Here is a 13,622-nt window from a genome sequence, read left to right as displayed (position 1 = left end):
CTATTTCCGTATTCAGTGATTTAACCAAAGCATTAGATTGTGTACAGCACGAAACACGTTTGTACAAGCTACAACAATACGGTGTTAATGGTAAAGCTCTTGATCTCGTTGCTTCATACTTGAATCAAATATTTCAACAGGTGTCTATTAATGGAATAAAGTACTTTGGATATATTCTAAAAATGGGCTTTCCAGGCGTAATTTTAGGTCATTTCTTATATTTTTTTGGTAGGTAGGTATTTGTGATATTGTATTGCTGATACCTCATGACTTTTTGAAGTTGACAGGCAACAAGCTAATCATGAAGATGTAAACAATTAATTATTACAAAGTTGGTTTGAATAATAATTTAGTTCTAAACGTCAGAAAGACAAAATTCGCACTGCTTGCCTTACCTAATGTAAGAAGGAAAATTTAGAGCTAACTTTAAACAATAGTGAACTAAATGTAACCGATACTACTAGTATTTCTGAAATCACACGTGTAAGTCCCTGATTAAAAAACGCGGGACAAACATTTCAACGCTTCATACATAAAGTACTCCGTGGACTAGCCACGTGTTCCCCGTTCATCGTTCATGATCTTATTGCCTCATCTAACGAGCCCGAACATCGCGAACACTTCCATATCGTTGTAAAAAGCGTAGAGGTTCTCTACTGTTTAGACAGCCAAATGCAACCTAGGCTAGCCAGAAGTCAAGTTTCTTGGTTACATTGTCAATAAAGTATTAAAACAAGAAAAAGAAAAAATTAAAACCAGCTTAAAACCCGCTTACCCGCAACTAAAAACCATAGAAGAGCTAAGAAGATTTCTCAGTATGTTAAATTACTACCGCGACTGCTCACCCACCCATCTTATCAATCTACACTCGATATATTCAGCAATGCCTTTGACGACTCAGCTGGAGCTATATTATAACAATTATCATCGTCACCATCATCATGATCAGACTGTACTGACTTATTCCATTGCTGAACGTAGGCCTCCCCCAAGGCGCGCCACTGAGCCCGTCCTTCGGCCCTTCTCATCCATGTTCTACCGGCCACCTTCCGTACATTGTCGCTCCCCCGTGCCGCAGGGCGTCCTAAACTACACTTGCCGATTTACGGTCGCTATCAGTTCTTCTACAGATGTGACCGGCACACTGCCGCTTCAGCTGGCTAATCCTCTGAGCTATGTCGACCACTTTCGTTTTCTGTCGGATCATCTCATTCCGGATTTTATCCTTAAGAAATACGCCAAGCATAACTCTCTCCATAGTCCGCTGAGCGACTTTAAATTGGTGGACCAGCCGAACGGTGAGTGTCCACGTCTCGGCTGCGTAAATCATGACGGATAGGACGCACTGGTTGAAGACCTACGTCTTCAGGCTACCCTAGTGCCTTGGCGACGTGAATATATAATAACAATACATCAATGAAAAACGGCATCCACTCGGACACTTCTCAAAGAAATTCTCAGATGCATGCATAGATTCTTACGTAATAAATATTAAACGTGTGTGTTTACGTTTGTGTGTGTACGTAAATAATATTGGTGTGGTTTCACCAAAAATAGAGAGAGGTTTTTTATAATTTATTATTGCTTTTCTATGTTTTCTATAATTTATGGTGAATCATTAATTTGGAAGTACGAGTAGCTCATATATTTCAAAGTGGTGACGGGACAGGACAAGGATTTAAAAAACTATATAGACCTGTTTCAATTTTATCGTGTTTTTTTTATTGAAAAATCAAAATAAAACAGAAAAAACAGCATGGTTTCATTATTATAGGAAACTAATATCATAGTTATTATAATTATCATATAACAACACCCGAGTGGACAGTATTTATACTGATTTAGTTAAAGCTTTTAATCACGTTCATTACAATAATTACTCTGAACTGTTAAATCTGTAATGTTTTCACAGTTCAGAGTAATTTTATTCAAATAAATTATCTTATCAATATACCGACTTTCAAATGTCGGTTTTCAAAGGCAAATTTTAGGTATAACAGCACCTATAAATAAGACCCTTAAAAATTATATCTCTATATATAAATTATAACTCTATATAGAGTAGATAGAGAAATTGGAATTATAAAATTTTTATATAGGTACATAACATAATACTTATATATTTATATATTGATACTTATATATTTTATACATTACATAATATTTATATATATAAATTGTCATAAGACTTTTTTTTAAGTGATAGGTGGCAAACGAGCAGGCTCACCTGATAAAAAATGACTACCACCGCCCATGGACATCTGTAACACCGGCGGTCCTTGCAGGTGCGTTGCCACAAATTATCCTTACTCCTTTCACGCCGAAATATTTTCGTATAATCTATACTAATATTATAAATGTGAAAGTAACTCTGTCTGTCTGTCTGTCGCTCTTTAAGCAAACCAATTAACCAAATTTGATGAAATTTTGTATGATGCAAACTTAAACTCCAAGGAAGTACATAGGCATACTTTTTTTGCCTAACATGACACCCAACGCCCTAAAACAACAACAAGTTCATATTCTTGGCAGAGAAAAATTACACCACCAAATTTGGCGTGCAGTGACCTTAAATAAATTAAAAGGTGGCTAAATAATGTTGACAAAGACATGAAACTTTCTATCACAATTAAAATACCTACAAATTAATAATACCTACAATTGAGAAATGAAACTACATTTCTCCATATACAATTAGGTCGGGCAATCTTGCAAGATTACTGTATATATTTTAAGGTTTTGGAGAGCAACGTACTTGTATATTTTTTTCATTTAACCATGGCTGTTCCCAAATTTCGGAACTGCAGACGAAAATGTGAGGAGGGTAATTTATTACACAAGGAGGATTTTTTGATTCCACGTCATCCGTGAGGAGGCACGTGGTCGAAAAAGCATAGAAATGTATTCTCGTTAAAGTTCCTGCGACTACTTGGGTTGTTACTTTTACCACTTGTATTTCATGATGTCGATTGAAACCAATTTCTTCGAGATATTTTTTCATCGCTTCTTGTGCCAGCTCATTGTATACTACGTTGTTTGGATCTCCTACAGTTTCGCCGCCAGCAATTATGTCTTCATCGAAATCTTCTTCATTACTTATCTAAGTAACGAAAAATAAAAATTGAAAATCAACGAAATCCATCATGAAACTGAGTGAGATTATGAAATAGATAAAATTAATTAATATGAATCTCTGAAACATTGAGTGTTTAATATTTTCGTTTCAAGTAAAATTTAGGAAAGAAATGCTTATTACTTATTTTATTTTAACTTACCTCATTGCCATAAGTGAAACTGGCAAAAACCACATAAAAACAAATTATGAATAATATAAAATTACGGATATAATAAAAGTTGAATATGTGATGCCACATATTTGCGGATACAACATCGCCGCACTGATTTTAATTGATACGCAAGTCATATTTAAAGTCTTTGTTATCATACCTATATATAGATAATATTCATCCTTGAAACCCTTAATGTTTACATTAGGCGCACTTATGTGTAACATAGTGTTCTATTCTATTCTAAAGTTTTAATTTGATTAATTTAAAAGTCACTTTTTTAAATGGGCATTCTAATATTACGTAAGACGATTTATGACCATGTCTTATGTTTTCTTACAAGGGGGTTCGAAGGAGTCTCGATAGTTCTTACGTAATATAAAAAATTGCGCAAAGTTAAAATTATTTGAAAAAGGTTCGATTGTCGAGGTTCGCTCGGATGCGTATGTCAGGCGGGCCAAAAAATAAAGATTATTAGTACCTATGAAATTACAAATAAAAATTTCAAAAAATTGATTCTTTGAAACATTAACATTAAAATAAACCAAACTAAGTACTATTCATTATTTTCTTTAGATTCCTACGTAATCAATCAGTTATCAATTATAACTCGACTTAATGCGTCATAATTTAAAACATTTATTATTTAGTCGAGATATCAATTATAACTCGACTTAGAGTACTTCGAGTACATTTACTTGAGCCGAGATGACCCAGTCGCTAGAACGCGTATATCTTAACCGATGCTTGCGAGTTCAAACCAATTTGTGATTATAATTAATCTCGTGCTTGGCGGTGAAGAAAAACATCGTGAGGAAACCTGCATGTGTCTAATTTCAACGAAATTCTGCCACATGTGAATCTACCAACCAGATTTGAGCAGTGGTGGAAAATGCTCCTAACCTTCTAATCGAAAGAGAATAAATATAACAGAATAGTAACAGCCTGTAAATTTCCCAGCAGTGAGAAATTTACAGGCTGATACTATTCTATTTATAAAAGGGTACTTTCGGTAGTGAAATATATCGGCTAGAAAGCCGATATATTTCACTATCTCTCTATTTCACACAAAATAAACACTATTTTGTCGAAATATATTTTTTGTGGGTTTTTTACTAGGAAAACAACATTTTGAAGTACTTTTTCAATATATTAATACCTTGTTGTATTCAACGATTCACTTAATTCTGTGTTACTAGAAATACTCCTAGATCGCGAATTGTGAGTAAAACGACTACGGGTAAGATGACGATTGATGATGGCACTACAAAACGTTATAATCCCTAGAAAGGCTACATTTGCGCTTGCCCATAGTTACAACTTAAATTACAAAAATATTATGTAAGTATATTCACAGTAGTAGTAGTGGAGTAGAATATAGGAAATTCACGTTTAAACGCAAGTTTTATAAGGAAGACAATCGTAGACCTAATAATGAGAACTAGCATGGTCTCTTTTAACTGTAGATCTATAAAACGATGTGTTAACCATATAACCGACCTATGTGAAGAACATGACATTATTGCACTCCAAGAGCATTGGCTACTTCCAGAAGACCTGGGTTACCTAGACAAAATACATCCCGATTTTTCTAGTAACGGAGTCTCAGCGGTAGATACGACGACGGGCGTACTAAAAGGACGACCTTACGGGGGAGTAGCTATATTATGGAAAAAGTCTGTGTATCCGAATGTAAGAGTAATCGACACCGGATCGACGCGCGTCGCGGCTGTGTGTATTCAGCTTGCCGGCGGCCGCAGCTTCATAGTAATGTCGGTATATATGCCTACGGAGGACGCGGACCATCTACCTTTGTTTACGGAATGTTTGGGTGTCATTAGTGCGGTTATCGAAACGAACGATACTGAAACAGTGTTAGTGCTTGGTGATTTTAATGCGGATGTATCGCGCTCCAGTAGTTTATTCGGGGGTAAGATGTTAGATTTCTGTAATGACCAAAGTTGGGTGTGTGCCGATCTTGCTTTGCTTGGCACATCATCGAATTCATTTACGTATTTAAGTGACGCGCACGGCACTACGAGTTGGTTAGATCACTGTATTGTTACTGAGGCTGGTTTAAATATTGTTGATAGTATTTATGTTTTAAATGATATATATTATTCAGATCATTTCCCTATGATCATTAAATGCAATATTGATATGTTAATACCAAAGATAGATAAGTCACACAGTCACTCAATCAATAGAGTGATATGGGGTACTAGGAATCCGGAACAGAAATGTAATTATGCAAACTTATGTTTTAAGTATTTGGATTCGTATAAGTGGCCCACTATCACCTGTAAAGTAGGTTCATGCAAGGATTGTCACCATCATCATAGGTTAATTGATACATATTATAAGCAGATAGTAAATAGTATTAAAAAAGCTGCCAAGCAGTCATATCAGGGCAAACTACGTAACAACAAAAAACCAGTCATTGGTTGGAACCATCATGTTAAAGATTGCCACGCTATAGCTAGGCAATACTATCAGCTGTGGAATTTTTATGGGCGACCTACGCAGGGTAATGTATATAACGATATGAAACATAGCAAAAGAATTTTTAAAAATAAAATTAGATGGTGTCAATTAAATGAAACAAAAATAAAAATGGATATTATAGCCACGTACAGAAGTAATAAAGACTTCGGGAATTTCTGGAAAGAAACCAATAAACTAAATTATAAGACAAATAGGCCTTTGACTGTTGAAGGAAACCAAGACCCATCTAATATAGCTAACTTGTTTGTAAATAAATTTAATCCTCCGATGCAGTCCCAGTCTATCAGTTCTAATAATCAAAATGTAGAGGCGACTCGTGGGCCATGGGCCCATGGTGGCTCGGAGACCGCAGAGGAGTGCTGCATAACGCTGCGCGTCACAGCGGACGACGTGTACCAGTGTGTCGCGCGCATGAAGCGCGGCAAGTCTCCGGGCCACGATGGGCTCAGCGTCGAGCACCTTTTATTTGCACCTGAGTTACTTTTTGAGAAGCTGACTACCTTTTTCAATTCATGTATCGAACATAGCTATTTACCTGCAGATTTTAAGAAAACTATTGTTGTTCCTGTTATAAAAAATAGAACGGGCGATGTGTCCAGCTCCTCAAATTACCGACCTATTTCTTTGGCTACTATAATTTCTAAAATATTTGAAAAGATAATCATGAAACATCTAAATGAAAACTATATACAATTACATAATGCACAATTTGGTTTCCGACGAGGGTCATCCACCGATTTAGCCATTTTTACTCTAAAAAATACAGTGTATGAGTATTTGAATAGGGGCACCACAGTTTATTCATGCTTTTTGGATTTGAGCCGTGCTTTTGATACAATAAATTATAATATACTATGGCACAAATTAAGGAAAACCAAAGTACCACCTAAAATAATAAATATTTTAGAATACTGGTATGCCAATCAAATAAATCAGGTGAAATGGAATAATACTCTGTCAGAGACGTATAGGTTAACAAGTGGAGTGAGGCAGGGCAGTTTGACTTCGCCGGTCTTATTTAACCTGTACATAAACGAGTTGATTGAGGAACTGAGCAGCATGAGAGTCGGATGCCAGGTCGGTGGAGTGCGCGTTAATAACCTAAGTTATGCGGACGACATGGTGCTGCTTAGTCCGTCGGTCAACGGCATTAGGCAATTAATAAATATATGTGAGAAGTATGCTACTAGACACCACCTAACATACAATGTAAAGAAAACAGAAGTTATGATATTTAAATATAAGAAAGGCCCTGATGTAAAATTTCCAAAATGTACGAGGCTTACGTACCAAAACTAATATGTTCTTCAGGGCTATGTTGCTGGGGGAATATGATATCATCTGTCTTAGCGAGACGTGGTTGTATGATGGTATTTTTGATTCCGAACTTTTTGATTCAAGATACACTGTCCATAGGTGTGATAGAAATTATAATGAACGGGGAAACACAATGGGTGGTGTACTTGTCGCCTTAAAATCTAACTTAACAGTTCGTTCGTCGACATCCTTACAATTGGGCAACTTTTCAGCTGAAATAGTGAAAGTAACAATATCGTTGGTGTCTACAGCAATAACAAAGTCACTTCATATATATTGCTGCTATTTCCCTAATATTAACCGTCATTGTGATACGCTAATTGATTTTTTCGAATTGGTTTCAGGTGAGAAGCTAAATTATCCTAATGACAGTTTCTTGGTATTGGGTGATTTTAATGTTCCGACTGCACAGTGGGTTGGGAGCGATGATATCATGATCCTGAATAATCATAGTGATGATAATAGTCTTGTTTACGCCTTGGCCAACTTTATGAATTTTACCGATCTGAAACAGTTCAATTCAATTCATAATGTTAATGGCAGACATCTAGATCTTATTTTTAGTGACTGTCACTGTACCGTCAGCCGTTGCCCCCAACCACCTGTTAAAGAGGATGTACATCACCCAGCTCTGGAGATACTATTTACTATACATAGTTTGCGATTAATTAAACCGACTCCTAGAATGATTCGCCTTTTTTACCGTGCTAACTATGAGGAAATCAATAATGCACTGTCCAAAATTAATTGGACTGAATTATTAGATGACCGTGATATCTCGGATGCTGTTAATGTTTTTTATAAAACTGTTTTTAAAATTGTTAATGATTTTACTCCGGTTAAAATTGTTAAATGTAATAATAATTTTCCCTGCTGGTACCCTAGATCCTTAATAAAAGTTATAAATGAAAAATTAAAGTATCATAGGAAATGGAAAATTTATAACCGAACTTCCGACTACGATACGTTTAGTCTCTTGCGTGATCGTGAGAAAAAGTTACAGACTAAATATTATGATTTGTATATTTCAAATTCTGAAAGTAAAATTAAAGAATGTAGCAAATTCTTTTGGTCATTTGTTCGATCGAAAAATTCTTCCTCTAATATCCCTGAAATTATGCAATTAAGCGAAGTAACGGCCAGTGACGGAAATGAAATCTGTTCTCTTTTCAGTAAATATTTTGAATCTGTTTACGAGTCATCTTCCTTATTAAGCAATTATAATCATGTAAGTGCCTCGGATAGTTCTGTTAACATTGGATCGATTTCACTTTCTCCGTTTATTGTACATAAATACCTTAGTAAATTGGATATAAATAAGGGATACGGGCCTGATGGCTTGCCTCCTATATTTTTGAAGATGTGTCGTAGCTGTCTATCGCTTCCTATTTATTTATTATTCCACAAATCTATTTGTAGCGGCGAAATGCCTCAACTGTGGAAACAAAGTTATGTTGTACCAGTTTTTAAATCAGGTGATAAGCACAATGTGAAAAATTACAGACCTATTTCTAAATTATGTACTATCGCTAAACTTTTTGAGAAAATTATATACGACTGGATTTTCCCTACCCTACGAACCATTATCATTCCTCAACAGCATGGTTTCATAAATAAAAAATCTGTAGAGTCCAATTTATGTGAATTTGTTCATCAGGTTACTACCGCTATGGATCAAGGTTTACAGGTGGACGTGGTGTATACCGACTATTCAAAAGCATTTGATAAAATCTGTCATTTAATCTTGATTCGTAAAATTGAAGAACTCGGTATCCATGGCGACCTCCTCCGTTGGCTTACTTCATATCTCAGAGTTCGAAGCCAGGCGGTTACAATTAAAGGTTACTGCTCTTCGTTCGTGCCTGTTACTTCTGGTGTGCCCCAAGGATCTCATCTTGGACCCCTTCTATTTAATTTATTCATTAATGACATTATTGCAGTATTTAAGCATTCTTCAATTCTACTCTATGCTGATGATATGAAGATATATAAAACCATTAGTAAACCTTCTGATTGTAACTTATTACAGGATGATTTGAATGATTTTTTTAAATATTGCAATGATAATCTCCTGCAACTTAATATTAAAAAATGTAACGTAATATCATTTTCCCGCAAAAAAAATACTATTAATTTCAAGTATACTTTAAATGAAGATCTTATTGAGCGGGTTTCAGGGGTGAGAGATTTGGGCGTCCACCTTGACTCCTCTTTAACCTTTAGGGAACACTATAGGTATGTTACTGCAAAAGCCTATCGTATGCTTGGTTTTGTTCTTAGAATTAGTAGAGATTTTAAAAATATTACAACCTTGATTCTTCTCTTTAATGCATTTGTTCGCTCAATACTAGAATTCGCTTCGGTGATTTGGAATCCACATTATAAAGTCTACATCAAAGAAATAGAGAAAATTCAAACAAAATTCTTAAAGCATTTAAAATTTAGGTATTCTACTACTGATCAATGTGTTCCTAATTTAATCCCATTTGAAAAACGTCGTAAGATAAAGGATCAAACATTTCTGCTGAAATTACTACATAATATTATTGACTCTCCATTTCTTCTTAATTGTCTTAACTTCCGATGTCCAAGACAATCTTCGCGAAATAAATCTTTATTTAATTTACATACTACACGTACTAATTATGCACAAAATGCCTTCATTTACCGTTCTTGTTTATTATACAACAAAGAATACTGTTCAATTGATTACTTTACAGGCTCCTTACAAAAGTTAATTGAACAAATTAAGAAAAATTCTTAGTAATTATTGTTATTCATATTAAGTTACATTTGCATTTTATTATTAATAAGATTATATTTTTGTAAATTCTAGTATAATTATTAATTATTTTCTGTTTATATGATATTACTTTTTATTTAATGTATTAGATTTTTTTTTTTTAATTGTAATTAACTTGCTCGCATTATTCTATGTATTTTTTAATTGTGGAAACTTTATTGGTCAATGATTTATATTTTATGTTTTTTTTTTAATTATGTTAATTTGTACTGTTTGTTTCCCGAATAAAAATAAAATAAAAATAAAATAAATCTAATATTGCCGATAAGTTTATGTGGAACAGTGTTAAAAATTGTTACGAAATTTAAATATCTGGGATATATTGTAGCTGATAATTTATTGGATGATGACGATTTGGAACGACAGAGGCGCAGTATAGCCTGTAGAAGTAACATGCTAGCCAGACGTTTCTACCACTGTTCCAATCAAGTGAAGGTAACGCTGTTCAAGGCGTACTGTCAGTCGTTATACACCAGCCAACTCTGGTACCGGTACACGAGGAGTGCCTATAACACTCTTCGTGTACAATATAATAACGCATTCCGGGTGATGATGAACTTGCCCTGGCGGTGTAGTGCGACTGACATGTTCGCCGAGAGCAGAGTTGCAAGTTTTGCCGCGCTACTACAGAAAATCAGGGTCTCATTCTACAGCAGAGTAGCCATGAGTAACAATAGCATTCTGTCCTCAGTATTCCAAACCGTTCATCTAAAAAGAGAGAGAAAAGACTTATAGTTATTCTTAATTTCGTTTAGGTTAAGTTTTTTTAAATGTTCTATTTTATTTTGTTAATATTATTTTTATTGTACATTTCTTTTTATTATTATTTTTAAAATTTTAATGTATGTTGGTCTTGTGTATCTTATGGGTTTGAAATTGCCTGGAATAAAGAAATATTTAATTAATTTAATTTAATTGATCACATTTTTGATCAGTGATAATCGTTGTATGTGCACAAGAACTAAGGATAAGCTTAGAACGCCAAGTTTCCGACTCCGCAAAGTCAATAAATCATTCTTGAGGCATGGTATCCGCTTCTATAATAAAATTCCGCAAATTTTTTTAACTTAGCCGTTTTATATATTCAAGTTAATTGTAAAAAATACATTGGTAAAGAAGCCATATTATTCGATACAAGAGTATATTGATGATAAAAAAGCGTGGAGTTAATGCTTGTTGACTTCCAGGCAGGAGACATAACATACATATATAATTGTATTTAACTAACATGACTGTATTTTTAGATATCGAAAAAGAGTAACTACTGAATTTCTGGCCGGTTCTTTTCGGTAGAATCTACATTCCGAACCGGTGGTAGCTTTACTTTAAATAGTTTGTTAAATGACGATTCAAAAGGGTTTGTAAAAGCCTACTTGAATAAAGTATATTTTGATTTGATTTGATTTGAAAATTATTCACAAAACAAAAACGAAAACTATCTTAATAAAAGTTATTAAGAATAATAGGACATTACAAAAAAAACAATAATCAGAAATTATGGATTTCTAAGTTACTTCCAGTTTATTTTAATAGGTATCGCTATGTCTGCTATAACATATAGGTACTATCTATTTACTAAGAATAACCTAGACCTTAGACCTTAGGCAACAATATATTATCCTAAGTTATAAGAAGAAATGATTTTTATAATAAATTTCAGGAAGTATCATTGTACTTGGCACCCATTTAGATGTCACTTCTTTTGTCGTTGAAGTCAACAACCAAGGTATATATCATAATATTGGACTTGGCTCTCATTTTTACATTTATGTTTTTGATGAGATTATGTATAACAGAACATTGGCTTGTAAATTCTCAGTTTATGTTGAACTTCAGTGGTCACCAGATGGCTAGTATGTTCAGTAGATAAAAAGCTATACGTGGTGGCTCATTATTACTTCTTAACAAAAATCTAAAATTTAAAGAACGTAAGGATGTTGTGAGCCTTTCTATTGAGCAGACTATTGAAATAGCCTGTGCAGAGCTTGAACATGTCATTGTTGTATGCGTATGCGAAAATATTGGAAAGTGCATTATTGAAATTATCTGGATCAAGTAAATATATTTTTATTTGTGGTGACTTCAACATAAATTTATTAGAAAACTATAGCACAAGTATTAGATTCAGATCATTATTATATTCATATAATCTCATTAACTTATTCTTAGAGCCAACTAGAATCACTGAATCCACTGCAACGTGTATTGACAACATATTTACCAAATGTGTGCCTAATCATAAATCTATTATAAAAATGTTAAGTTCTGATCATTGTGGACAGTTGGCTTCATTTAATTCGCAAATAAAAAACAATGCTAAGGATTTAAAACAGACATTTGTTCCAATAAATTTGTGTCGAATTGAGATGTTCAGAAGCAATATCATGGCAAAGCTCCCATATTTACAATTAAATGATAATTCTAATGAGCTTTATAACAATTTTTTTAAATGAATTAAAACAGAATTTAATGCCATATTTACTTCCAAGACAGTAAATTCTAGGAATTTTCTTAAATTTAATGATTGGGCGACTGTCGGAATTCACAAGAGTAGGCAGAGTTTGTATGTTCTTTATAGTGAAAGATCATACAACCGGTCTTTTTCATTTATCAGTTATGTTAGTGCCTACTCTAAACTATTCAAACGTGTATGTCATACAGCTAAATCATTGCATATAAAAAAAAATATATTGACGCACCTGATAAAATTAAAATGACATGGAAAATTATTAATTGCGAAAGTGGAAGAGTCAAAAATAACATCTCCGACTTTAGCCTATCTATTGATGACAATTTATTTTCCTCAGATCGGGATGTTGCAAATGTTTTTGAAAATTTTTTTGCTGACATTCCATTTTCGACTACTAACTCATTAAGTTCTTCTCCTACCGTTGCTGAATCATTATTAAAAAACAATGTGGAAGAATGCAATATTAGTTTTATATTTAATACAGTAAGTGTAAATGATGTAATAAGTTCCTTCAGATCACTAGATATAAAGAAAACGGCCGATCTGTGGGGGATCTTTGTTAAGGTAGTCAAATCAATAATTGATGTAATCGCACCCTACCTTGTCGCTATATTTAATAATAGTGTCCTTAGTGGCGTGTTTCCTGACCTCATGAAACATAGTAGAGTATTACCAATATTTAAGTCAGGTAGTACATCAGACCCCAACAACTATAGGCCCATCTCTGTACTACCAATTCTTAGCAAGATCCTTAAAAAGTTATTACTAAATCAACATATACAAGTGGTTGCGGCATCGACTCTGGATTCGCGAAGCGCATCTGACATGGTCGCGCTGAGGTCTGAGGCAAGTCGTTCGACGTCCGCTGGGGACTCAACACGGTAGGACGGCGAATGCTTAGCCAGGTGTTCGGCGAAGAGTCGCCAGTCCTGGCGATGATTTGGAGAAGGTAGTCTTGCTATCATCGGTGCGATATTCAGCGTCAAGAGAACTGTTTGGTGATCGGAAATGAGGTGGTCATTCATTACATCAATTGACGTTGTGGCGGGCAAGCCGTGGGTGACTGCAATGTCGATGACGTTTGGCACATGGTATGCGTGGTACGGGTAGTGCGTCGGGACCTCTGGTCTTAGTACATCGTAGCCGTGGCGGTCTGCATCATCCAGGAGGCGTCTGCCATCCGGACTTACGGTGCTTGAGTTCCACGCTGTGTGTTTCGCGATAAAGTCTTCAGCAATAA

The sequence above is a fragment of the Vanessa atalanta genome, chromosome 18 (assembly GCF_905147765.1).
Source record: "Vanessa atalanta chromosome 18, ilVanAtal1.2, whole genome shotgun sequence".
In the NCBI taxonomy this organism is placed as follows: Eukaryota; Metazoa; Arthropoda; class Insecta; order Lepidoptera; family Nymphalidae; genus Vanessa; species Vanessa atalanta.
This window is presented reverse-complemented; position numbering follows the sequence as displayed.